General features: G+C 36.2%; 1 long non-coding RNA gene across 1 annotated transcript in view; it reads right to left on the bottom strand.

The window, feature by feature from the left end:
• LOC116662640 overlaps positions 1–25,349 on the bottom strand; it is a 107,073-nt gene extending 81,724 nt beyond the window's left edge. The window contains exon 1 of the long non-coding RNA XR_004318619.1: positions 25,316–25,349. This is a non-coding gene — a long non-coding RNA (uncharacterized LOC116662640). The remainder of the gene's footprint in view (positions 1–25,315) is intronic.
• Between the last annotated feature and the right edge of the window lie 259 nt (positions 25,350–25,608).

Below are 25,608 nucleotides of genomic sequence, written 5' to 3'. Positions count from 1 at the left end.
ATTAGCATGTTAACACTTTTTATTTGTATGAAAAAAGTGAAATTTATTGATTGGTGGTACATATCTGAAAATACTGAAAGGACATGTAGGCTAAAAATGTTGGTATTATTCAAATTAAACATAGTTTAAAACTCAAGATAGGTTGTAGATACACGGAAAGAAATGTCATAACTGATATCAAACTGAATTATGTTTATTCTAATTCAATTCTTACCACAGTGTTTAACTACAGCAAATTATCTGAGAGCAAAAAACAGGCATTGTACAGTATTTTAATGGACAGTTGAATTAAAATAAGTCATTATCCTTATGGAAGTTTTGCCTGTATTCTTACAGAAATTAGAAAATCTAAATTGTCTTGAAAGAACCTAGATCATTATTTTTTGGTTTTGGACAAAATTAGGCACTTGTCCAGAAAAATCACTGTTCACAGATAAATAGATGTGAGCGTCACACTCATCTGTTAGCAATTAATCCTATAAAATAATTTAGGCTAGTTCAGCAGGGTTTATAAAAGGGCTTTATCTCTGAAAATTGCATCGTCTTTCAAACAACCTAAAATTATGTTGACCTGGGTAGATCCACAGAGCTCAGGCAGAAGAGCTATAAGTATATACTGAGAGCTGAGAGAAGATTTGGGAAATCCTACATGAGCCAGAATTAGGACTAGGAGTAAAGTTAGTGGAGTAACCCTGATTACATAATATATTAGATAAAAATTCATGGGACATGCAATGGAAAAAACGAACTTTTTTTAAAAGCCAGGAGAACAAGCATTGCTGTTTTGTATTGCTTTTCTCCAGCCAATTTACAGATGTCCAAATGCCATTGCTCCGAGTCATTTTGTGAGAATAAACATGAGCATTATAAAAATTAACAAACATAAACCTGAATTAAAATAGAGTCGGAGGCCAGAAGCAGGTGTTTTCATGCCCTGCAGCAATAGCAGAGCCCAACAAGATGAAAAACATCTTGCCTGGCAAGAGCTCAGCCAATGAGAGACTGTCACAACTCAGTCAATGCAAAGTCACTATACTCTGAACTCTCAATTCCTCCAGTGGACTCTACATCTACTAGAACCCTCCCAACTTCTTTTTCCCCTCTTTTACCAAAGAATCCTCTTCTCTATTTTACCAGGCACTTGCACATGTCTTGCCATGGATGCAGACCCTGAAGTGCAATTCAGTGCTGCTCTCAAATAGACCCGTTTTTCCTGGAGAAATAACCAACAGCCCTTTTGTCTTAGGTCAACAACATCAGCTTCTATCCATGTCTCCGTGCTCTGTGTGAAGTGATCCTGCTCTCCCTAGTCACCAGTGACTGGATCAGGAACTTGCAACTGGCACAAAGTCAGACATTTAGATGCTGAATTCCATATCTATGATTTTGATCTGGATTTCGAGTCTGAAGATGTACTAACTCCTACGAGTTCATGAAAAAGGGGACATGAACCAGAATACAAGCTGTACAGAAGCTCGGCTCTGGGGCCTGGTGGCCTCTCTCAATGATCTCAAGAGCTCTATCTCCACCAATGACATTAAAAAAAAAAAAATAGCAAAGAAAATTTACACTACCAGGTAGTAAATGCTCAACCAGCTAAGACTAATGAGCCTGTGTGAGTCCCATTATAAACAATGACAACAAAAGTCACTTAACTAAAAGGTAAAATAAAGAAGTTTAGCTTTAATTTTTAACTTTAAAGCTTTGTGTAATGTTCCAGTGTTTCCTTTAATATGTTAATATCCCATATCATTACAGATTCAAATAGAAAATGAGGAGGTTTATAAAAAGAAAAGAAGAATAACAATTTAAGTATAATTGTTCCCTATTTAAAAGAGATTCAAGAAAATCATCCTTAAATAAACATTTGACTATTTAACTGTGCATTTCTCTAATCCTTGTTTTGTTTGGAGTAAAGCTTACACTTGATAAATCTCTAATTGTTAAATATATTGAGCAAAAAATGGCCAGGAAAATGTTTCATAATTTAGGTTCACTGTTCATTACAATCCTGTGCTTTGAACCAAAAAACTCTGAAATTATCATACGTGTTTTGCTAACTATATGAGGGGACTTAAACATCATTACTAAATGATAATTTTAAAAAGTATTTTAAAAGAAACACTACTTCATTGCACCTTAGAATGTCAATACACTATCTCGGAAACATTATAGAAAAAAAAAGGACTTGCAATCACATCTTGCTATCTGGTTTCCAGAGGATCAACAGTGTTTTGATTCTCCTAGTTTCTAATGTTTTCAATCTTAAGAAGTATGTCTTAAAATATATACTTCACTTTCAAATCTACTCTTTGAAATATCCATCACACCCAACGTCAGATGTTTTTTAAAACTCCCCAGAGATAAACAGAAAAGACACAAATTACATGTTTATCATGCTTTCCACAGGGAAAATCTATTCCAGGAATCACTAGGAGCACTACCACTTGACTAGACTCTTACCAGCAATGACTGGGGAAAATCACCTATGTGAATGTTCATAATTGTTTGCTTGGCCATTTCGTACTTTGGGATCTTGGGAGTTTCTAAGCTTATACAACAAGTAACTAGTTTTTATCAGTTCTGTGACCAACTTCTGCTATACATCACCTTAGGTTCAATGTCTCCTTCTCCAGTAGTACTGCCCCTTCCTATTTACTGCTGCTATATACACATGTTTCTTGATCCAATTTCCTCTCCACACTGTCCTGAGAGCTTCAGCTTGCTCACTATGAAATTTAATGTCTTATTCATTTTGGTATCATCTACCATCTACCACTTCCTCACCTATCATTCATGTAGTTCCTTTGTGTCTGTGGATAAAATAATAACTTATTTACTGACTATTCGATGTTTAGTTCATTTTAAAATAACCGCATAATGTTTAAGGTTATGAGCATTATAATAAAAAAAAAATCTTTATTTGAAGTGTCTTTGTCACTTATCAGTTATATGATAGTGGGGAATCTAAGCTTGTTTCCTCTGTAAGCCTGTTTCTTCTAATGTAAAAATGAGCCTAAGTGTTAAATAGTCCTTAAAGTGTAAGAAGGACAAAACGAAAAGAACAGTTTCACACAATTGTAACACTCTTGTACTACTTATGCTAGAATATGGTTTACTTCCAGGACTACTAATTTAAATAAGTACTTTAATTATCACTTTAGTCAGGATATGCTAAATTATGCTGCAATAATAAGTAACTTCAAGAATCTCAAGGGATTAAAAAAAACAATGATTTACTTTTCAGACATGCCGATGCCCATTTCATGGCCAGCTGCACGGTTCTGCTCCGTGTCATTATGTTCTCATTCTGGGCTTAACAAACAGTAGCTACTATTTAGAACAGGCAGCTCACCACTGCAGAAAGAACAACATACATTCTAAATGCACTGGCACTTTAAACTTCCTGCTTAAAAATGACAGGCTTCACTTCTGGAGTAAAGCACCATTGCATTGCCGGGAGAAATACACAACCTTGGAGGAATAACCGTACCAGACTTCAGAAAATATTACAGAGCTACAGTAGTCAAGACAACATGATAATGGCATAAATAAAGACCTATAGTTAATCTTTGACAAAGGAGGCAAGAATATGCAATGGAGAAAAGACAGTCTCTTCAGCAAGTGATGTTGGGAAAACTGGACAGCAGCATGTAAATCAATGAAGTTAAAACACTCTCTTACTCCATATACAAAAATAAACTCAAAATGGCTTAAAGACAAATATAAGACAAGACACGATAAACCTCCTCAAAGAAAACATAGGCAAAACATTCTCTGACATAAAGCTTAGAAATGTTCTCCTAGGGCAGTCTACCCAGGCAACAGAAATAAAAACAAAAAATTACAAATGAGACCTACTTAAACTTACAAGCTTTTGCACAGCAAAGGAAATCATAAGCTAAAAAAAAAAAAAAAAACCTACAGAATGGGAGAAAATATTTGCAAATGATGGTTTAATTTCCAGAATATATAAACAGCTCAAACTTAATAAGAAAAAAAAAATCCAATTCAAAAATCAGAAGACCTAAATAAGCAATTCTCCAGTGAAGACATACAAATGGCCAATAAGCATACGGAAAAATGCCTGCTATCTCCAAGTATCAGAGAAATGCAAATCCAAACTACAATGAGGTATCACCTCACATCAGTGAGAATGGCCATCATTCAAAAGTCCACAAATGATAAATTCTGGAGAGCCTGTGGAGAAGAGGGAACCCTCCTACACTGTTGGTGGGAATGTAGTTTGGCAGCCATTATGGAAAACAGTATGGAGACTTCTCAAAAAACTAAAAATAGACTCACCATATGATCCAGCAACCTCACTCCTGGGCATGTATCTGGAGGGAATTCCAATTCAAAAAGATACATGCACCCTAACGTTCATAGCAGCACTATATACAATAGCACCAAGACATGGAAACAACCTAAATGTCCATCATTAGATGACTGGATCAAGAAGTTGTGGTATATTTATATAATGGAATACTACTCAGCAATAAAATAGTAAAATAATGCCATTTGCAGCAACAGGGATGGACCTGGACATCGTCATTCTAAGTGAAGCAAGCTAGAAAGAGAAAGAAAACTACCATATGATATCACTCATATGTGGAATCTAAAAAAAGAAAAAGAGGACACTAATGAACTCATCTACAAAACAGAAACAGACTCGCAGACATAGTAAACAATCTCATGGTTACAGAGGAAAGGGGAGGGAAGGCATAAATTGGGAGTTTGAGATTTTTGCAAATGTTAGCCGCTACATACAAAAATGGATTTTAAAATTTCTTTTATATAGCACAGGGAACTATATTCAATATCTTGTAATAATCTTAATGAACAAGAAAATAAAAACGAATGTATGTATGCACATGCATGACTGGGACATTGTGCTGTACACCAGAAATTGACATGCTGTAATTGACTGTACTTCAATTAAAAAAAAAAAAAGAAAGAAAGAAAGGAGGGAAAGTGAAAAAAAAAATGGTAGCAGGGAAGTTCAATCCTACCCTTTACCTGGAAGAGAGAAAAGGAAATAGTTCATGGATAAGGCTAATATCTACCACAGTTATCATGGTTCATTTCTCCCAGTTACTATATTAAGAAAAAACTTAAAAATGTATAACTTGTAAGGTATTGAAGGTCAAAGCACTCTTTTTTCAGAGAAGGAAACTCTTTTGCTAGATTTACTTTGAAATATTCCTAAAAGAAAAGCAATAATGCTGCTTAGAGAGACAGGTATGATTTCCAGACTTTCCAGCAAAGAGTAAGAACTTGTTACAATTCACAATTTGACTCGAAGATCTCCTTGGATGTGATTATGTACCAGAGTCACCTGTTGAGTTGTGTTTTGTTTTAAGACACACATACTCAGGCTTCACAGAATAACCAATGAAATAAGGATATAAAAAAGGGGTAATACTGTGTTGTCAAGGAGTAAAAGTTCTGCTTTATTCAAAGATAGGAATCAATTCACTTTGATTCTGAATTTGTGTGAGATTCTTGGACACAGGCAAATGAAACATATGAATGAAAAACGCAGAAGAGAGAATTCTCCTAAAATTACAACTGTATCTCAAACACAAATATATGCATATATACTTTCTCACATGTATATAAAATATAAAATTAAAATCTAATATAAACATGTATATAACTCCTTTAGATATTCATAATATAATGTATATATACTAATTGTAAGACTTGGAGAAGAAGGTATAGAAATGGGACTAAAATATTACATGTTTCTTAATTATCTTTTTCAAAAATGGTATATAATTTTCTGTACAGCATTTTGGAAGTACTCAGCACATAGCAATAGAATATATTTTCATGATGAGTTTTTCATTGTTCTATCTGTTTACATGATTTAGGATAAATGATCCATGATCTAGGAAGGTCATCCCAGCAGTTACAATCTTATTGTGTGGTAGTGTAACACTGATTTTTTTCTAGATTTGTGATTTCAAAGCATTGTTAATTTCTTGTCAGGTTCAGGGTGCTACATTATCTGAATCAGGAATGACGCATAGTCATCCTTATTCGATTTTTGCAAAGACATATTCAGGTACGTAACGATCAGAGGAGGAATGGGCAAAAGAAAGTCTACATATTGGCAGTAGTCAAAACAGGCAGTAGCTAAAGTTGGGTCTTCCAAGACAAAATATTAGATAGAATTCATTGATCAACACTGATAAAGTCAGAGACTGCTGTAAGAACTATCTGTCGCTTCACCTGGGTAATTGTACCCACCTAAGAGAGAGAGTACATGTCTAACACTATACAAAGTCCTAGGAAGCATGCCTGAATCAATAAAGGCCAGTTCTAATTAGTAGTAGTAGGAATATATGACCTGTATCAGGAGAATTTGGCTTGAAAATTGAAGTTTAATAACAAGAGTGGCAGTGTCATGCATTAGAAACATGCAACCAAAATTAAAGACAATCTGAAATTTTAGATATATCATCAGAATTCTTCAAAATAATCTTGCAAGGTGTGATACTTTATGAAGTTCACAAACTGAGTCTCAGAGAAATTGTCTAACTTTTACACAGTTTTTAGCCGGCAAGTGGCAGGACCAGTATCTGACCCAGGTTTGTTTGTCATCAAAGACAAGTTTTTTTATCACTCTGATGCAACAAACATATAGAGACACAAGCTCCATGCTACCTACACCCATCTAAGTTATCACAGAGGAAAGAGATATGTCATTGCTTCCAACTCCTTCACCCCACCCTCATAAAGCTGCCAACTTTCACGTAGGGAAGAATTAACAATATAGCCTATCATTTCTGATAAAAATACAGAAGTCTTTTCTTCAAACTCCATTCCTTGAATGCCTTCATTTCTAAAGAAGTAGTTCTTGTGCAACCAGTTTAGACTAAAGAGCAAACGCAGGTAAGGGAGCATGGGTCAGTGAGCCCCTAAACCCATTTCAAACAGAAGACTTCTAATTTTGCCCCTCACATATTAGAGATCTCTGTTAACTTCTTTTTTTCTTAATAATATCGTAGGAAAAAGATGGAAAACCATGGAAATGATGTATTCTATCCTCACACAGCCCAATGGACATACATTGTTGTTACTACATTTTATATGCATAAGTTATGCATCTGAGACTCATAGAGATTAAATATTTTGCTCCAAATCACACAAATGCACAGTGATGGAACAAAAGATTTTAAACCTGGCAAAAATCAGATTCCTGAGTCTGTGGCCTTAAACATGGAACACTTAGACTATTACTTGGCATGATGTAAATACTCCATAAACATTTAATGCTGTCTTAATATTCCTCAACTATGCTATACAAAGGATGTTTTCTACTTCACTGAAAAGACGACAGGTAAAAATGATTTCAATTAAAAATCTTTAGAGTGAACAAGTACCCAAGACAGGTCCGTCTGCCCTTACCGTTACAAAATGGGGATGAAGAGAACAAGACGGATTCCTTTCATAATTTATTATAAAATAACTGTTGTTATTTAATAAAATGAACATATTCACTATAGAAAATTGGAAACTAAAATTAGCATATAGAGAAAGGAATAAATTAGTATTAGATCAATTGACAACTAATGCAATCATCTCAAATATACTTACTGCCAAATCATACCAAAATGTTAAGGAGCTAATTTACATCTTGCAATGTTCTTTAAGAAAATAAAAAAGGAGCATAAGTTTCTTAGCTCATTCTATGACATCAGTGTACCTTATTCAATCTCAAAATCAAATGAATTAGTCCTTATAGGTTGTCTTACACTTTGGTGTAATAAAAAAAAAAAAAAGTCATTGGTTTACACAACAAAGGTTCCTGTCTTGATCTTGCTACATGCCCAAGGAGGGTTATCTGGAGATTCATTCACAAGGATAGTTATCAAACAAGTGTGTGTCAAATGAAGTATCTAATATTTAAGGAAAAGTAAAGATGCTATTTACATAGGGAAACAGATTTATTGCAAAAAGAACATAGTTCATATTCAAAAAGCAGGGTAATAGCACAGTAAGAACTATATAAATCAACAACACATCTACAACAAGAGCAATATCCATTATACAAGGAAATGACAAACTAAAAAGACACATTAAAACTTTCGGACTACCTGTGGTGGAGAGGGTAGTTAAGAGTAGGTAGAAAGAGTAATGAAAATATTATATTTTCATGCATGCAGTTATTCTGCAACTCTCTTTAGTCAAAAATACATGAAAATGTTTCCCTATCAATCAATATTCATGTATAGTTTCAATTCCTAAATAGCATTCCATTTTACTGAGGTAACAATAAATGCAGCAACACGCAACTGATCAAAATGTATTTTTTTATAGAAGAAATAGTGCTGCAACATACATTCTTTTAGCTAGACATTTGCATACCTCTTGAATGCTGAATCTCTCAGAAAGTAGCCTCATTGTTAAAATAACACTAAAATTGAAAAAGGCAAATAAACTATTGACAACAGGCTGAATATTGGTTTGCGTCTGAATCCTTGAAATCGTATTTCACCTTCCTGGTCAGCTGTGCCAATACTGTGACAGTGCTGGAGAGGAATGTACAACTCCTATCTACCCATTCAGTGATCAAGTCTTGAGAAAACTGAAATATTCTGTCCAAGCGTGCAGGGGTAATTTTAGCATAAAGCGTTCCTATGTCAAATAGTTTACCCTTCTGTCCCTTTAGCTGTGCTGTAACTACCCCTCTCTTAAACAGATCTGACTTTAGGCTAAACTTAGGTGGCTATTGCCCTCCCTCTTGCCCACTAGTAAGGAAAGCTACCCTAAAACCATTATTTTATCACCAGATACTTCTGCTTTATACTTACTCTTCTTGTGTGTTTTTTTTCATATTTCCTATACAGCCTTCTACCTGCCACTTGCCCCCCACCAAATTATCAAATATTAAAGCACTGTTTTAAAAAGCCTGAATGTGAACTCCACAATTTCAGAATAATTCACCCAACATCTAGTTGACTTTTAGACTAGAAAGCAATGAAACTTGGGTCCTCCTATTTCTACATGCCTCTCTGACGATCTCCCATAGATACACAGTCCATTTTGGGGTTTCACTTTGGTATGTGGTTATTCACTTACAGGAAAACAATTGTTGTAAGGCTGATAGTTTGTTTGTTTGTTTTGCAAAAGAAAATAGAATAAACTTTAATATGTTGACAGTATCTCTTCAGACAATATAACAAATCAAAGAGGAAAACATGGCATAACCATTAGTTTTTAAATACCAAGCTTGAAAACTGTACAATATTAGCAAGGAACTTTCTTTCAGTTCAAATTTCACATCATCAATATAGAAAATCAGAAGGAAGAAAATCACTAGATAAAGGTGATAGTGAGAAAGCATTTAAGTACTTTCCGTCCAGTGTCTTAAAATGTCACACTTTTTCCACTTTATGATGAAGCATATATAGTAACAAATATTTAGATACTGAATGGATATAATGTCTTTGTTATCATTAACTGTTATGTTATTTTAGCTGATAAAAGATATTTTAAAGACTTTGAAGGACATTTAAGACAATGTACTTTCCGTAGTTTTCTATGAGCTCTTCACATTTTCACAAATGCTTCATGTCAGCTACTGAATTTTATCTTAATGTTTGCAAATTTCATTTTATTCTCCTCCTTTATTCAGATGAAATTGGCTTAACAATTTCATTTACTTCCATGATGCAAATATGAGATTGTCTTATTTTGGAATACATCTGGTCAATTAGCTGCTATGTGAATAAAACTAAGTCAACTTTATTTGATTTTGGATTTCTATGTAGATATATAATTGCTTGTCAGTGTCTTCAATTGACTCTCAGAAACTATTTTTGAACATGATATATTTGTTTTCAAGCCCCTAACTGGCTCTTCACAAGATCTACTGCAATTGGCTATTATTGAAACTCATTATAGCATACATTTTTCCCTTCAGGTACATAAGCCAATCCAAGTTTGGCTATGATTTGTGTGATTTTTTTTTTTATTACTTTCTTCTATACATCTGCCTTATCTCTAAGGTTTGTTTCTTTTATGTCCTTTAGTAACCTGAAAGTAAAGTGACTCTTTGCCCCACACACATACAATGCATTCTGATTAGATAAATAAAAATGTAAAACAGCTTTTAGAAGCATGATTATTTTAAGTCATGTGAAAATTGTCTATTTTTAGTTTATTTGAAAAACATTCAATAACTGATGTTAACTGAATTTGTAGAATCCATCGGCATTTGGCAACACAGTTATTTGAAAGAAGATATATTTATGTATCTTTTTATAGTCTCATCTGATTCCAAGTTCCTTCTTAGCTTTAAATTTCATTCTCTTACTAGTTTGAGAAATTCCTTAACCTAGAAGCTATGCAAAGAATATAACTTATTACAAAAAAAAAAAAAATCCCCAAAGCTTAACTCCTCTATAATACTTTTCTCATGCTTTGGATCCCAATTCCTTCTACCTTTGGGATTTCATTCAATTATTTACACTTACTCCTGCAAATTTAATTTCTCCTCCTCTAGGAGTTCTTTGCCTGGATTACTATTAACTCTTAAAGAACAACAAAAGCAAAACAAAGTGAAACTTTCCTTGACCATATTAACCACCTGGACTACTACTGTTTTTATCTTTTTGCCCCAAAGCTCAAAATAATAGCTAAAAATCAGGGTGTTGTTTTCATCAAGTCCTATTTTACTCTAAAAACATTAGTAAGACTCCTCTCTCCAAGATTGGCAGTTAGGTGTTAAATGTCATTTTATAATTTCTGGACTTAAAGACAGCGTTCTAAGTGCTTAAAAGCATTGGTGTTAGAGCCAGATTTCCTGTATTTAAATCTCAGCTCTGCCATTTACTTGCCTTAGCGTCATTATTTCTAAAATAGTGGTATTTTAGAAATAAATTTTGTAAGATTCTTGTGAGGTTTAAAGTGGGCCTATGACATGACTGAAAATATGACATTAATATCTACTCTTACGATCGAAAACATCACTCTGGCATCTTCCTCTATCTGGAAAACTTTCCCCTGGTTATGCACAAAGCTGGTGCTTCTCATCTCAGCTCCAACACCACACGATTAGTAAGACCTTCCCAAAACACTCCATGTAAAGAATTCTCCCCCCTCATCAATCCATTCTCTATCACATTACACTTACAGTATTTTATACTGTTATTTTCTTTATTGCTTCTTATTTTTATTACTTGTTTTCTATACATACTTATGTCATTTAATGTATTGTTTAATGCCAATCTTAACAGCAATAATCACAGCAGAAATTGAATCCGTGAAAGCAACGACCGTATTTGTTAGGTTAATGGCACTATCTCCAGCACATAGTAAGTTTTCCAGATTATCCGTTGAACTTATAAATATTCACCATCCCAATCCTGTGAAGTATCAGCTCCATTCAAATCTCTCCCAACTTCCAGAATGGCAGAGTGAGGGGCCCTATATATTCCCCAACAAAACTATACTGGTAAAAATTTTCAAAACAAAGAAATTATCATTAAAATATCTGGAAATTATCCTGAGGGCACACAGAAAATTTTTTAAAAAACCACACACACACATTGAAATAAATATACTAAATCTCTGTGAAACAATGGAGATCTGTGGTACTTAAGCCTTGACTATCTCCTTTCCTTACCTAGTACCCCAGCTCAGTATATCAGAAGCTCTACTCTGGATAGGTGTGAAGAAAGGTTGGGGCTTCTTTTCCCCTAAGGTCCCTGTAGAGGGATATGGTATCTCATTAGGAAGTGTAGGCTGCCAGCATTTGTCATACCACCGCCTCATTCAAGTTGCAAAAGCTAAATTTTCTTGGTCAGTGTGGCTAAGAGGTCAGAGGCTCACTTTCTCCACCCAGCCTCCACTTATAGGGCAAAAAGCTTTCCTGGAAGCAACAGGCCAAAAACGGTGGGTATCTGATTGCCCTTTCCCCAGCCTTTTGAAGGGCAGAGGTTCCCGGTCAGTAGAGGCAGCTGAAGTCCAGTGGCTAAGATTCCCATCCAGCACCCGATTTGTAATGAGAATCTGATTGCCAACCTCTTACGAAACTCTGGAGCGCTGGCTTCGAGATTGTGACCTTAAGCAGAGAGAGATTTAGAGCTCTCCTGAAAAGAACTCACTTTATTTAAAACAGTGTGGGGAAGTTCAGGTCTAAGGATATGACTGAAAAGAGTGGAGATTTTGATGTAAAGTAGTTAAGAGGAAGAAGCCGACAGCTCATTGAGAAGCAGCAGCTAACTCTATGCCAGTCAGTTTACCAGAGTTCACCAAGGAAAAAGAGTTAAAAAGACCACTCCTGGGTTCAAAATAAACCTCAAAGACTGGTCTCATAGGCTACGCCTGCCAAGAAGCCTAAACTTAATTCGATTAGCCTGAGGGGTAATTTACTCCCCAGGCTATTTTTGAAAACAGAGCCATCAGCCACAAATTAGTGGGAACTGAGTTTAATGAGATACCAAACAAGGCAGACAGCTTAAGAGAGAAATCTGCAAAAGAGGCAACGAGACCCCTGTTAAAACCATTTTCATTCCAGGGTGACTGCGTACAGACCTAAAGCTGAGCCTCTTGTGAAACATCAGAGGCCTCACACTGCAGAGGAAACAGACATGACTAAAACAGTCTAGCCAAGTCACCAAAAAAATAAACAATTAAACAAAGATAAACAAGCCCTGGAGGGAATCAGTATACAGAGCTGTGACAATACATTCCCTAAAAAGTACAGTTTTCACAAAAAAATTATGAAACATACAAAGAAAAAGGAAAGTGTAACTCATATACAGGAAAAAAACTGAAGGCAACAGAATCTGCCTGTGAGAGGGCCTGGATGTCAGATTTAACAAAGATTTCAAAGAAGCCATTAAAAAGAAGTGCAAAATTAAGAAACCATGCGTAAAGAAGTAAAGGTAGCTATGATTACAATGGTTCATCAAATAGAAAATATTAGTAAAGAAACAGAAAATATTAAAATGAACCAAGTGGAAATTTTGGAACTGCAACATTCAATAATTAAAACAAAAATACCTAGGGAGAATCAACAGAAGATGTGAATACTCAGGACAGTATCAGTAAAGATGAAGGCAGATTGATAGGGTATACAATTTGAACAGCCAAAGTAAGAAAACAGAAATGAACGTAGCTTCAGAAAAATGTGGGGCAACATTAAGCCCGTGAACATACGCATAATCAGAGTACTACGAGAGAAAGTAGGAAGTATTTATTTGAAATACTTTCGCACAAGTATAAGTATATATTGTAGCCTAAGAGCAGTTAACAAAAAAGTAACTCAAATACAGAGTGAAAAAATCACAAACAGGATTGAAATTTTATTCTATAAAATATTCACTTATAAAAAAGAAAACAGGAGGGAAAACAAGAGGCATGAAATAGAAAATAAAAAGTAAAGTGGCAGAAGTAAATTCAACTGTATCAATAAAACATTAAATGGGAATCAACAAAATTGACACATCTTTAGCTATACTGATAAAGCAAGAGACTCAAGTTACCAAAATGAAAAATTAAAGAGATCATTTCTACTGATATTTTAGAAATAAAAGGTATTACAAGAGAATAATATGAACAAATGTAGGCCAAAAAAATTAGGTAACTAAGAGGAAGTGTACAGATTCCTAGACAGACACAAATTAATGAAATGGACTCAAGAAGAAACGGACAATTTGAATAGACTTTTAAGAAATGGAGAGATTGAATTTGTAATCAACAACACCTATAAAGAAAAGCCCAAACCCAAATGGCTTCACTGGTGAATTTTACCAAACATTTAGAGGGGAATTGATGGCAATTATTCATAAACTCTTCCAAAAAAACAGGAGAGGAAGGAACAATTCCCAACTCATTTAGTGAGGCAAGTATTAAATTGACACCCAAACCAAAGACACATCAAAAGAAAAGAAAATTACAAAACATTATTATATAGAACCAAAACCCCCCAACAAAATACTTGTAACCTAAATCAAGGACTAAAATCAACTTGATAGAAGTTATCTATTAAAATCTACCACTAACATACTTCATAGTAAAAGAACGCTTGCAACTGAGTAATAAAGAGACAACCCAATTTAAAATGGGTAAAAGATCTCAATAGGCATTTCTTCAAAGTAGGAGAAAAAATGCCAAAAAGGATATGAAAGACACTCAATGTCAGCCATAAGGGAGATGGAAATTTAAATCTCAATGAGATACCACTTTGAATCCACTAGGGTGGCTATAATTTAAAAGACAGACTATATCAAATGTTAGCAGGATTTGCAGAAATCTTAATTTTTATTCACTGTGGTGCAATTAAGAAGTACTGAAGCCACCTGGGGGGGGGGGAAGCCACTTTTGGAAAAGTCTGGCAGTTCCCCCAGTGTTCAATATAGAGCTACCCAATGGCCTAGGAATTCTGATAGGTATATATCCAAGATAAATAAAAATGCATCCACCCAAAAACTTTTACACAAATGTTTATGGCCGATTATTCATGTGAACCAAAAAAGTAGAAACAACTCAAACGTACATTGATGGCTGAATGGAAAATATATGTGGCATTCATGCAATGGTATATCATTCAGGAATTTAAAATTAATTTAGTATAGATACATGCTGCAAACACGGATAAACCTTGAAAACACTTAAGTGAAATAAATCATTCATAGAAGACCACCTATTGTACAATTCCATTATATGAAATTGTCACCAGCAAAGCCCACTAACAATGCCTGGGAAATAAAAACAGAATCTGGGTAATAAAATTAGGTCTAACCTCTTTTCCTTCGTGCTTCGTTTGGTTTCACTCGGTCAATGGGTGCGGTGCACAAAGGCCTTGCACCGGGCCCTTCAGAGCTGCCGGTAGGAAATGGATGCCTGCGGCACCTCGGCTCCGTGCCTGTGTGAACTGCGGTTCAAGATGCGGCAGGCCATGTGCGGAGACGTCCGCACCACGAGCCGGTGCATGAGCAGCACAGCTGAGCCTGACCTGCCAAAGCTCCGCCCCCGCCCCGCCCCGCCCCGCCCCACCCCGCCCCTCCAGCACGAACTTTATAAAGCTGCCCCACCTGAAGCCTTTTGGGAGAGCGCGAGCACGTGGAGCTCGCACCTCGCTATTCTTTGATCAGAGGGTAAAACTTACATTTGCTTCTGAACTGAAATTGGTGGGTCCTGTTCTATTGGCTCTAACAATACTGGGCAGAAAGACCCTTATTGGGACCTGACTTGCATGGGTTGTTAACAAAATGTCCAGAACAAACTTATCAATAATGGCAGTAAGTAGATTAGTGGTTACCTAGGACTGGGGTGTTGGAGAGCTAATGCCAATCTTGAGGGGTTTCTGAGAGGGTAAAAATGTTCTAAAATTAATTGTATTCATGATTGCAGAGTTTTGTGAATATATTAACAGATCATTGAATTGTACACTTTAAATGGGTGAATTGTATGCTATGTGAATTATATCTCAACAAAGCTGTCATTAAAGAAAAAAGCAGCATCTCTATGCTTCTGAGTCAAATAAGCTGGGAATGATTTTAAAGCATCCTGAAATAAAAGTAGCTTCAGAAAAAAAAACTACTTGAGTAACATGTCTAAAGCATCCTAAATAATGCCTTTATCTTTCTTAGCTAAACTTCTTTTAAAAATACAGCTTTTGCTCCATTACATCCTATCTTTCTAACTTCCATCATCCTTTTACTTCTATCATCAACCCAGGTTTGAAGTATCTGCATTGACCTTGCACCTTCCTTCCCTCTGTGTTCCTTTATCCAATCATCTACAGCGCCCTACTTATTCCTTCACTTACCCCTTCTCTTATGGCCTTGCTGACAGGACCTTAATCTATTCTCACAATAGAATGACAAGAATAATAGAAATTCTGTGAAAAGTTACCACTGCTTTGTAAAATATACTGTATCTAGTTGTGTAAATTAATTCCATCTCAGCTGTGTTTCACTTGCATTTGAAATTCTTTAATATTTTACCAAAATTTGAACAAGCTATTTCTCATATAACACCTTAATATATTCTTTTCACGTGCCTGCAGTTTTCATTGTTTGGGATGTAGCTAGCATGGAGAAAAGAAAATAGATCACACTTGGAGCTAAAAATCTATCTATCCATGCTTCATACTGTAGGCAGTCTTAAGTGAGTAGGTCGTGGGGCCCAGGTCAAAGTTCACAATAACTTGCACGCATATAAGGTAAGAAGTAAATGTATGCATGCACTAGCAGCATGAGTACGCATTATGAACAATACGCATGCGCGAGCATTATCAAAGGACAAGTGCGTACACCTGAGGAGGCGCCACCTGCTCCTACTGCAATAAAGTGCTGTTTTGCTCCACGTGGCTCTTCGCACCTTCTTCCCGTTGGCCAGCTCACCTCCTGGAATCCCTCTTCAGCCTCCCTCGGCTGACACATACTAATCCTACATTTGGAATTTATAAACTCTACAGTTAATGATCATAACATAATCTAAAAACTTTAAACTATAAAATTATATCCAGGGAAATTTAGTAATCTTTGGATGCATTAATCTTTATCTTCTCAAACTATTGTCTCTTTCAGAACTGCTCATCGTTTGAATTCTCAAAAGATTCTTAAGGGAGACTTTTAAATGTCTTTTTCCTCTTAGAAAAATACATCTTACAGAAATTAAATTGAAGTATGAAATATTAAACTTTGTTTTAAGAACTTGGACCTCCAGTGTGTCTCAGTCTCATATGATTTCACAAAAGGAAGACATATAATGATATAAATTGCAATTCACATTTCTAACATCTCTTTTAGGAGATATTCTGGACTTAGGCCAAGATTTAAGGCAAATGTCTTCAGATTATTACCATGAGCATCAGAGCTCAAATTTAGTAAAACAGGAAGAGTTTAGATGGCCAAGAATGTTGAATACCTGACCCAAAGTTTTGTTTTTCTTAATGAAATCTTCGCGGACATATACATTCAAAGAAATTGTTGAGACAGAAATAAATCTAAGAGAGTATTTCTGACATGTATAAAAATATAATGAAAAATATTTCAAGTTTTTCCCTAGTATGACTGACTGAAAAATGCTATGTGGATAGTTAAACCTAGGTGTTAAACTGAATTTATTACAACTTCCTAAATTTATTTTGGTATGAGTAAATGATAAACTTTTTAGGTTTATTCCTATGAACTATATGCAGTCCTTTTTTATGTAAGCTTTCTATAACACACAATGAGCAATAAGAATTAGCCTCTTATGACTTTCCCATGTGAGTGTTACCATCTATTCTTTAAACAGTTACGGGTATTTTTACCACCCTGGTGTGTACATCTTTCTTTTTGATACTGAATAGCAATGAACATAAAGCACTGTTTAATTTGTAAAGTACTTATAAAAATGTCTTCTCCTAGAAAATGTTACCAACAATTATTCATAGATGCAAAACAAATATCCTAATTTCAGTATGATATACTGTGGTGTCTAATGAAAAGGCTTTATCAAATACGTGTCAGGGAGGCCCAGTCCATGTCCTCAGTGTTACACAGGGCACGTTATTTCCCATCTCTCGCCATTTCATTATTCTAGCTATAAAATGAAGTTGGACAATATCATTTCTAAGGTCCCTTTCAGCTCTAACATTGTGTGTGTATGTTTTTTTATGATTTGTAATTAATTTATAAACTGAAGACAAGGTATTGCAGTAAACAGTAAAATAAATTGTGGCATATGATTGTATTTATTTTCACAATGCTTAAATATTTGAACATTTGGAATTTATTCTATTGATGTAATACAATGCTGTTCATTTGCTGCTGAAACAATAAAAAAGAATATAAATATACAAGGAGTAGGTTAACTAATCACCTGCTGTGATATAATGGGTAGACACTGTAAATTCATTATATTTTCAAAGGCTTCTCTTGCCAGCCTGTTAGTAAATATGTGAACTGTGATAAATCAGCCCAAGGGTGAGCCTTGATCTTGTCTACATTGTAAATTAGCTTATCAACAACCCACCCTAATATAGTAATGTCAGCGAAAAATAAATCATAGTCTATGCATTAAATTTTGTTAGGAAACAAAATTAGATGCTTTCTAGTGCTGACATCACACTTGATTTTTAATGACAGATAAAAGGAAGGAGTATGTAATGAATGGGTGAAAATATAATGGTTTATGTGCTCATATGCTGGGTCTCAATTAGCTTTATCACTGGACATAAATCCTCTTTAATCTCACAATTTCAGATTTCAAAACTCACCTTTCATGAAATGAGAGTCAAATAAAAGCACTGAAAAGGAAACATACAAGGGGGAGCAGGAGAGCACTTAGAGAGAATGGAATAAAAATAAAAAGTGAGCAGTACGATGAAAAATGCTGGAGGGTTTGTAGAAATGCAGTGTAGGAGGGGGCGGGGTGTGTGTGTGTACTCACACACAGATTTAATTTATAGGTTTATATTAGATTAGAAGAATCATGATGGCGTTATTAAGTGGTGAAGGCAGTCTCTGGTAGGTTACACAGAAGAGACACCTGGAGTTCACAGAGTTTATTCTAACAGTCACATCCAGAGACAGAAAAGTAAGGGAAACTATCTGAGCACATATGCAGTCAGTGTAAATCGTGGAGCTTCACAGAGTAGGATATATTCGCAGGCAGCAGATAACCAAAGGAATAGCTCAGCATTGATTAGAATAACACCTGAGTTTAAGTTCTGCACCATTACTGGGGGCACCAGCTACTCACGTTTCTCAACAGAGATGGCGTGATTGCAACTATTTCCAAAAGAAACAGTAACAATGATAACCAATACTTTTATAGTGCTTATAATATTTTACTGTATCACATGCACAGTCCTAGGAACCTTATATTAGTATGTTCAGTGAGTCATAACACCAGCTGTATGAGGGTAGGGACTGTTCTTATTCTATAATACTGATGAATAAACTGAGGCAAGGACTGATTAAATAACTTGCCCAAGGTCATACAGAGGGAGCCAGAATGTAAACTCAGACATTTGGCTCCAGATCTGTGCCATCCACCCCAATGCTGAATTGCCTCGTTAAGCCTGCGGTGTCTTTCCCTACCCAGTACAGCACAGTGATTAAGAGGGCAGGCTCTGTATTTGCACGGACTGGCTTTAGCTCTCAGGTGCCCAATTTCAGCTGCTGGGTGTCTGCGGATGTTGTAACCTCTTTGTACACTTCAGTTTCCCGGTCTTTAAATGAGATAATCACAGTATTTTACAGAACTGGAGTAAGAATGGAATGCAATCGTGCTTACAAAGAGCTTGTGTGCCCCGCCCTTTCCATAAATGTTAGCCAGTGCCTGACGCAGAGCATTGCTTTTGCTTAACACACATTTTATGAGATAAATCAACTTCATGAGGGAAGAACTACTGGTGTTCAGAAGTGTACTGTGAACGTATCAGGCACGTAGAGCTCCATGCATGCCTTTTCAGGGACGTACTGGCAGTAATCCAAGCTGACGAGCCAAAATAACAAAGGTAAGACCAGGGATTTGGAGGGGCTTGCTAAGTTTACAGAGGCAGAACCGGGACTACTGTCTTTTGATCCTCTTCCCGTCCCCACTGTCTTTCCTTTGTGTTCCACTCATAACTTAATAAAGGTTGGCAGTTATTTTAAAACTTGGAAAGGAAAAAAAAAAAAAATAGCATTTGCAGATCTCAGCAAGGAACTTCAAAAAGCTGCGGGGAGAACAGTACCTCACCTCCAGAACAGGATGGGAGATGCTGGAGTAAGAGGGAGCCAGTCTCAGGACTCTAAGTCAATGTCCCATAATGTAAGACTTTATAACAGACTCCGCACTCTGAGCAACACCCTGGAGAATGGAGAACGGCTGGGAAGCTCACTGACACAGGTCTATAAGCAGTCTAAGAAAGTGTCTAAGTTCCAAGTTTCTCTACAAAGTAAAACAAGCTCCTAGATCCAAGGAGTGTAGTTGGACAAGGCTCTGAGAGCTGAATTCATAGCTCAGTCAGACTCTCATCTCATCTGAACAGATCACCTGCTCCAGGCACTAGTCAAAAGTCCCATGCCCTGGAGCTTTTGTTCAAATCTCAGTCCAAGGAGCCTTGGGAATAAATCAGAATTTCAGTAGGTTACACCTTAACTAGAATTAGGCATTTATTTATTTGTTTATTTACTATTTATTAATTTGTATAATGGGTTTTCTCTATTCAACTATTGTGTATTTCTGTGTTGTAGTAATTTCATTCTCCCAAAATGTCTTTCTGATATGTGGGAGATTGGGTTTTCCAAAGATGGCCACAATGGTATAGCTCATGTCTCATGCGACCTTGGTCACCTTCTTTCCATCTCACAAAGAGCTAGAAACTATTTCCCCACCCTCTTGAATCTGGGAAGGACCTGCAATTGCTTTGATCAATAGAACAGGCAGAAGCAATGCAGGGCCAGGTTCTGTTTCCTGCCTCTTGGAAGGAAGTCAGATACCCTGTAAGAATGATGGCCTCCCTGAGAGCCCCACATTGTGAGAAGACCATGGAAAAGCCCTGGCATATAAGCTGCTAGAGAGAGAGAGAGAGAAAGGTGGATGGAATGAAAAAGAACAACAGCCAAGAACTCAGGTGCCAGATACATGAGTTGGGAAATCACGCTAGTATTTTCATAGTTCTGCTCAGTGAGGGCTTTAGGAGTAAAGGATGGTGGGGGGCGGGGGTTGGGGAGGGTAGCAACCTTCAGAGAGATAGAGACTTATCTCCCCAAGGCCATTTCTTTACAGTGTAAATGGTAATGGACTAGACAACTTCTCTCTCCAAAGAGAATTCTGTTTCTCTGTCTCTGTCTTTGTCTGTCTCTGCTGAGGGGAGGAGGGGTAGCTGTGCCAGCTGTTTATGTGGTCCAACAATTCATAATTTCAAGGTTTCCCTCCTTTGGTACAATCCCCTCTACACAGATTACATCTCACCGTCACTGTGTCACCTGGAGGGGCTGGGATGTGGTGAGCTAAGCTCATTATCTGAGTAAATACTAAGTCTGTTCTCTGATCTGGAAACCTCACATTGCCTATAAGAATCAATCAATAAATAGAGGGATAAAAACCTAACAATGTGAAGTGATTTTGGAAGTAGATCCTCCACCTCTGCTGCCCCAGCTTCACTCCCTGGATCAGAGGAAAACTGCCCAACGGAGTCCTTCCCCAATTTCTGATCCATAAAATCATGTACAAAACAAAAGATTGTTTTAAACCACTAAATTTTGTAGTAGTTTTACACAGCAATAAATAATTGAAAAATAGTGACCGGTTTGTCTAAATGTTCTTTTTTCTATTGTCTTGTTGTCAAAACATTCCTTTTTAACCATTTTCTTTAAAATATTCCATATTTTTAGACACTAATGACCAAGTTTACATATAAGAAAAAGTTTGTATTGTAATAAACCATTCCATTCCACTTCATGTATTTTCTTTTCTGATTATATTCTAACTTTTCTTCCAATAGACACGTTTTAATATTTCAGTAAAGTTGCCCTTCTCCTTCTCTCTCTTTAAATTCCGCATCTTTTTATGTATGCATGCACGTATGAATGTTTATATGTATGAATGTATAAAAGTGTTTATTCATTTATTCACATGTTTATTTATGAGTACGTTTGTTTATTTATTAATAGAGTAATACCTATGTTTTGCCATTCCCAAGTGAATGTGATACAACTTGCAAACAGATTACATGCAGTATTTTGACATATGTTTATGAGTTCAAGATGGAAACAAGGCCAACTTTGAGTAATGGAACTAGACGTACACATATTTACATAAAATACAACTGGGTGTGTAAATCTACTAACAGAACCCAGAAAATAATAAGAAGAACACAAATGTCAGTTACTATCTTTTCCACATACGGCACTGATACTATCCTGGTTACCTGACCAATATCCCATTATTACAGCGCTAGTCCACTAGAGAAATCAATTGCATAGGTTAAAAATGAAAATGAAAAATTATAAGCTCATCAGTGAGTTTAGCAATGCTGAATTTTGTCCTGACTGCCTGTCTCACACCAAGGCCTTTCAGCAGACCACGTAGAGTCATTTCAAAGTTTCCTCACCTAAAAACTAGGAGGACAGTTGCTGCAGGAATAAATTTCTATCGTTCATGAATTTCCTTCGAAAGAGTGGGCTGATAGACAAATATAAAGAACAAGCGCTGTCAACAGAAGCAGATTCTGGAAAAAGCGGTAGAGAAGAAATGAACGGGGAAGGTTCAGGAGGTCTGACATTTCATACCTTCATATTTCATATCTCAGCCCAGAGATGACCTTGGGAAAGATGCATTCTTAAAACAGACAGTCCCCTTGACAGGAACTGAGTGCTTTGCCTCAGTGGGTGGAACCAGTGTAGATGTCTGATGATCACCCAGGCTTTTGAAAGATAACTTTCAACAAGGAAAGATGCTTTGAATGGGGATGGTAAGAAATTTAAAGTGGAAATTTGCTGTTATAATTTGGACAGACCAGCTTTTAGATGTTCTTAACCTGATATTCACGAACCCACAAGCTTCCGGTTGTCCATTAATCTCCTGAAACTGTGTGCGAAGTCACGTGATATGCCATATTTTGGGAGAAGCTTTATGTATCTTTCATCAGATTTGCAAACAGCCTGAGTCAGAAATGGAGACTCTCAGGGGAGGGTACAGCTCAGAGGTTGAGCACGTGCTTAGCATGCACGAGGTCCTGGGTTCAATTCCCAGGATCTCCATTAAAAAAATAAACAGACAAAAGAAATGAAGACTCTCTACAGATTTCTTTAAAATAATTCAAAGTCACTGAGCATAAACATGGTAAGCTTGGGTGAAGCTTTATAAGTGGACTGCATCCCTTTTCCCTCCATTTCCTAATGCTAAAGATCAGAGTATGCAACTCTACAGCCACTGCTTACTTTAAAGTATTGATTATACAGTTTTTGTACTAAAAGGATGACATGGGGGTCATTAACCAACTGTAGTTGTACGTCACCTTTGTCTCTCCTAGGAAAAGTCAAGGGTTTTGATGCATTATCATACACATGGCTGTCCCAGCTGAAACAGCAATAGAGAAAAGCCCCCATCCCGTTCAGTGGCGATGGTCTCCCTAATGAAAGCGTTTATTTACAGTAGAGAGAAATAACCTTAGGGCGTATTTACCTCCAGTCCATATCCTGAGATAGGGATATGGCTCTTGAATTTTATTGACAAAATCTGTTGTCCAGTAAGTTATTGTTAAAATTAAAAGTGAAAAGGGCTTCTGAAATTTTTTTAATTAAAAAAATTAGCTTAAAAATTATTTTCCACGAAGTATGAACACTGAACCCTCATTTCAAAGACTGGAATACACAGGTTTAATATTAGGATGCCATTTAAAAGGGCAACTTTCTCCAATAAAAAAATAGTGAAGCATTCCCAGCAAATGCTGAATAAAGTCCAATTTGAGTTATTGGTCTCTTTATGAAAATTAAAAAATTAGTTTTTAATATAGAACAATAAACATACTTTTTGCAAGACATATGGAGGATAACTATATTATGTGCTTATAGTACATAGATAATTCATTTTCAATAAAGACACTGATCTCACTAACAGCCCAGACAACCAGCATTAAGTATAGAGAATTACTTGTATATTTTAATAAGGCTATGTTGTTAAGTTCAGTATTTCTTGTTCAGGCTAAACAGTACAAATGCCACCTGGGCACAGAAAATTCTAGATGTTTATTACTTGATTAGAATAAACAGATATTTTGCCTCATCTGTTCTTTTCTATTGTAATCAAAATTTTGCTTGTGGGAACATTTCATTTACCTCATTTTCTTTCATAACTTCAGAACAAAACCAAAGTTGTTTTGCATGTAATGTTTTCTTGTAAAGTAATATTATTACTCCATCAGCACTCAGTGGGCAAACATATTTTTCAACATTCCTCTTTTAATTAACTTGTCTTACAAACAAAGGCTACCAGATGAACACAATTTATCCACAGCATGTATTTTCATCTAGGAGGCAGATAATTATTGCTCACTGCAGAAATAATGTTCTCCTACTTGCTCATGTAAAACAAACTTTAAATGTCACTTTATAGCGATAAAGATTACATAGCACAGGGCTGTCTTAAGGCAGGACAATTACCCAGAGGAACTTCTCATTAACCTGAAAGTCAGGGGTGAGAGATGATCACCAGCTCTAGCTAACACAAACCTAAATTGCCCTCCTCTAAGTGTAATGTCCTCATAACCACAAAAGTGGAGGCAGTAAAGACTGGACAGTTATTGTGGTACATTTCTATGTGGAATGAGACATTGTGGAAAGCGACTTGGTACCTGCAACCTTGCCCCTTCATCTGGGGACCAGAGCACAGCGGTGTTACATGGAATAAGAAGGCTCTGGAAAGGAACTGCTTCCTTTAATAAACTGGTGGCAGCTTGGCAACATTTAAATACATTGTTTCAATTAATCACAGCAATTGCAAAGTGATCCTTAAGCATTAGGAGGAAATTGCGCTTTCATACAGAGTGCCTCAAGACTGCCAACTATGCTCAGCTGTGCTATGGCATTTCCGCACTGTCTGTGAGAGCAGGAAGCTCTAGAGAAGTCATGCTTACTCATTTTTAAGCTGTAAATTAATTGCCTAAGATACGGAGTTCTTAAACCTCTTTTGTAAAACTAGGTTATTCATTTTCCTAATCTAATCATCTAACCTTCCCCTAACGTACAGTTTCCTTCTGTTTGCATTAAGTCCTACTTAGGTAAGTTTTGCAAGGAAATACCCTGCTTCTTTAATTCTAGTACTTTATACATTGTAAGACAAAGGGTCATTTCAGTAATGGGTTCTTGCAGGAACATGAGGAGAGAAAGAAATCAAACCACACAGTTGATTTCTTGAGCAACACAGCTTTGAACTGCATGGGTCCACTTAAACAGATTTTTTTCAATATATATGTATATGTACCGTAAATATATTTTCTCCTTCTTATGATTTTCTTAACATGTTCTTTTAGCTTACTTTATTGTAAGAACACAGTATATTATACATATACAAGACATGTGTTAATTGACTGTTTATGTTATCAGTAAGTCTTCAGGTCAACAGTAGGCTATTAGTAGTTACGTTTTGCGGGAGAAAAAAGTTATGCTCAGATTTTCAACTGCACAGGGGTCAGTACTCTTAACCCCCGTGTTGTTCAAGGGTCAAGTGTGCACACACTGATTACTGTTCTAGTGAAAGTTTAGCGCCAAACAACTCAAGCTTTATAGAAACTTGGGGGAGTCTGCACGTTGTCTAGCTCCTCCTGGCCACTGTGAAGGCCTTATAAAAGCATATCGATTGGTCTACTTACCTTGCAAAGGGAATAAACTACCTCTTGGTGCAATGAGAAACCTGGAAAAAGAAAATCATAACATGAATTAGCATATCCTGGAGAAGGTTCATCTACCTGGTTGAAGAAAGGCAGAGAAAAAAAGAATACAGAGACATTTTCTGGTTAATGTGAGTTTTGCAGTCACCCTGGAAAGGAAATGAGAAAAAGCCCTACAGTTGGCTTTGGGCTTTAGGATCTTTTGAATGGCAGTTCACTTATCAGGGTCAGAATTTTTTCATTCATTTGCTTGAAATAGAAACTAATAGGTAAAG

This window comes from Camelus ferus, chromosome 3 (genome assembly GCF_009834535.1).
Source record: "Camelus ferus isolate YT-003-E chromosome 3, BCGSAC_Cfer_1.0, whole genome shotgun sequence".
Lineage (NCBI taxonomy): Eukaryota > Metazoa > Chordata > Mammalia > Artiodactyla > Camelidae > Camelus > Camelus ferus.
The sequence above is the reverse complement of the archived record's forward strand: the minus strand, read 5'-3'. Positions and strand labels throughout refer to the sequence as shown.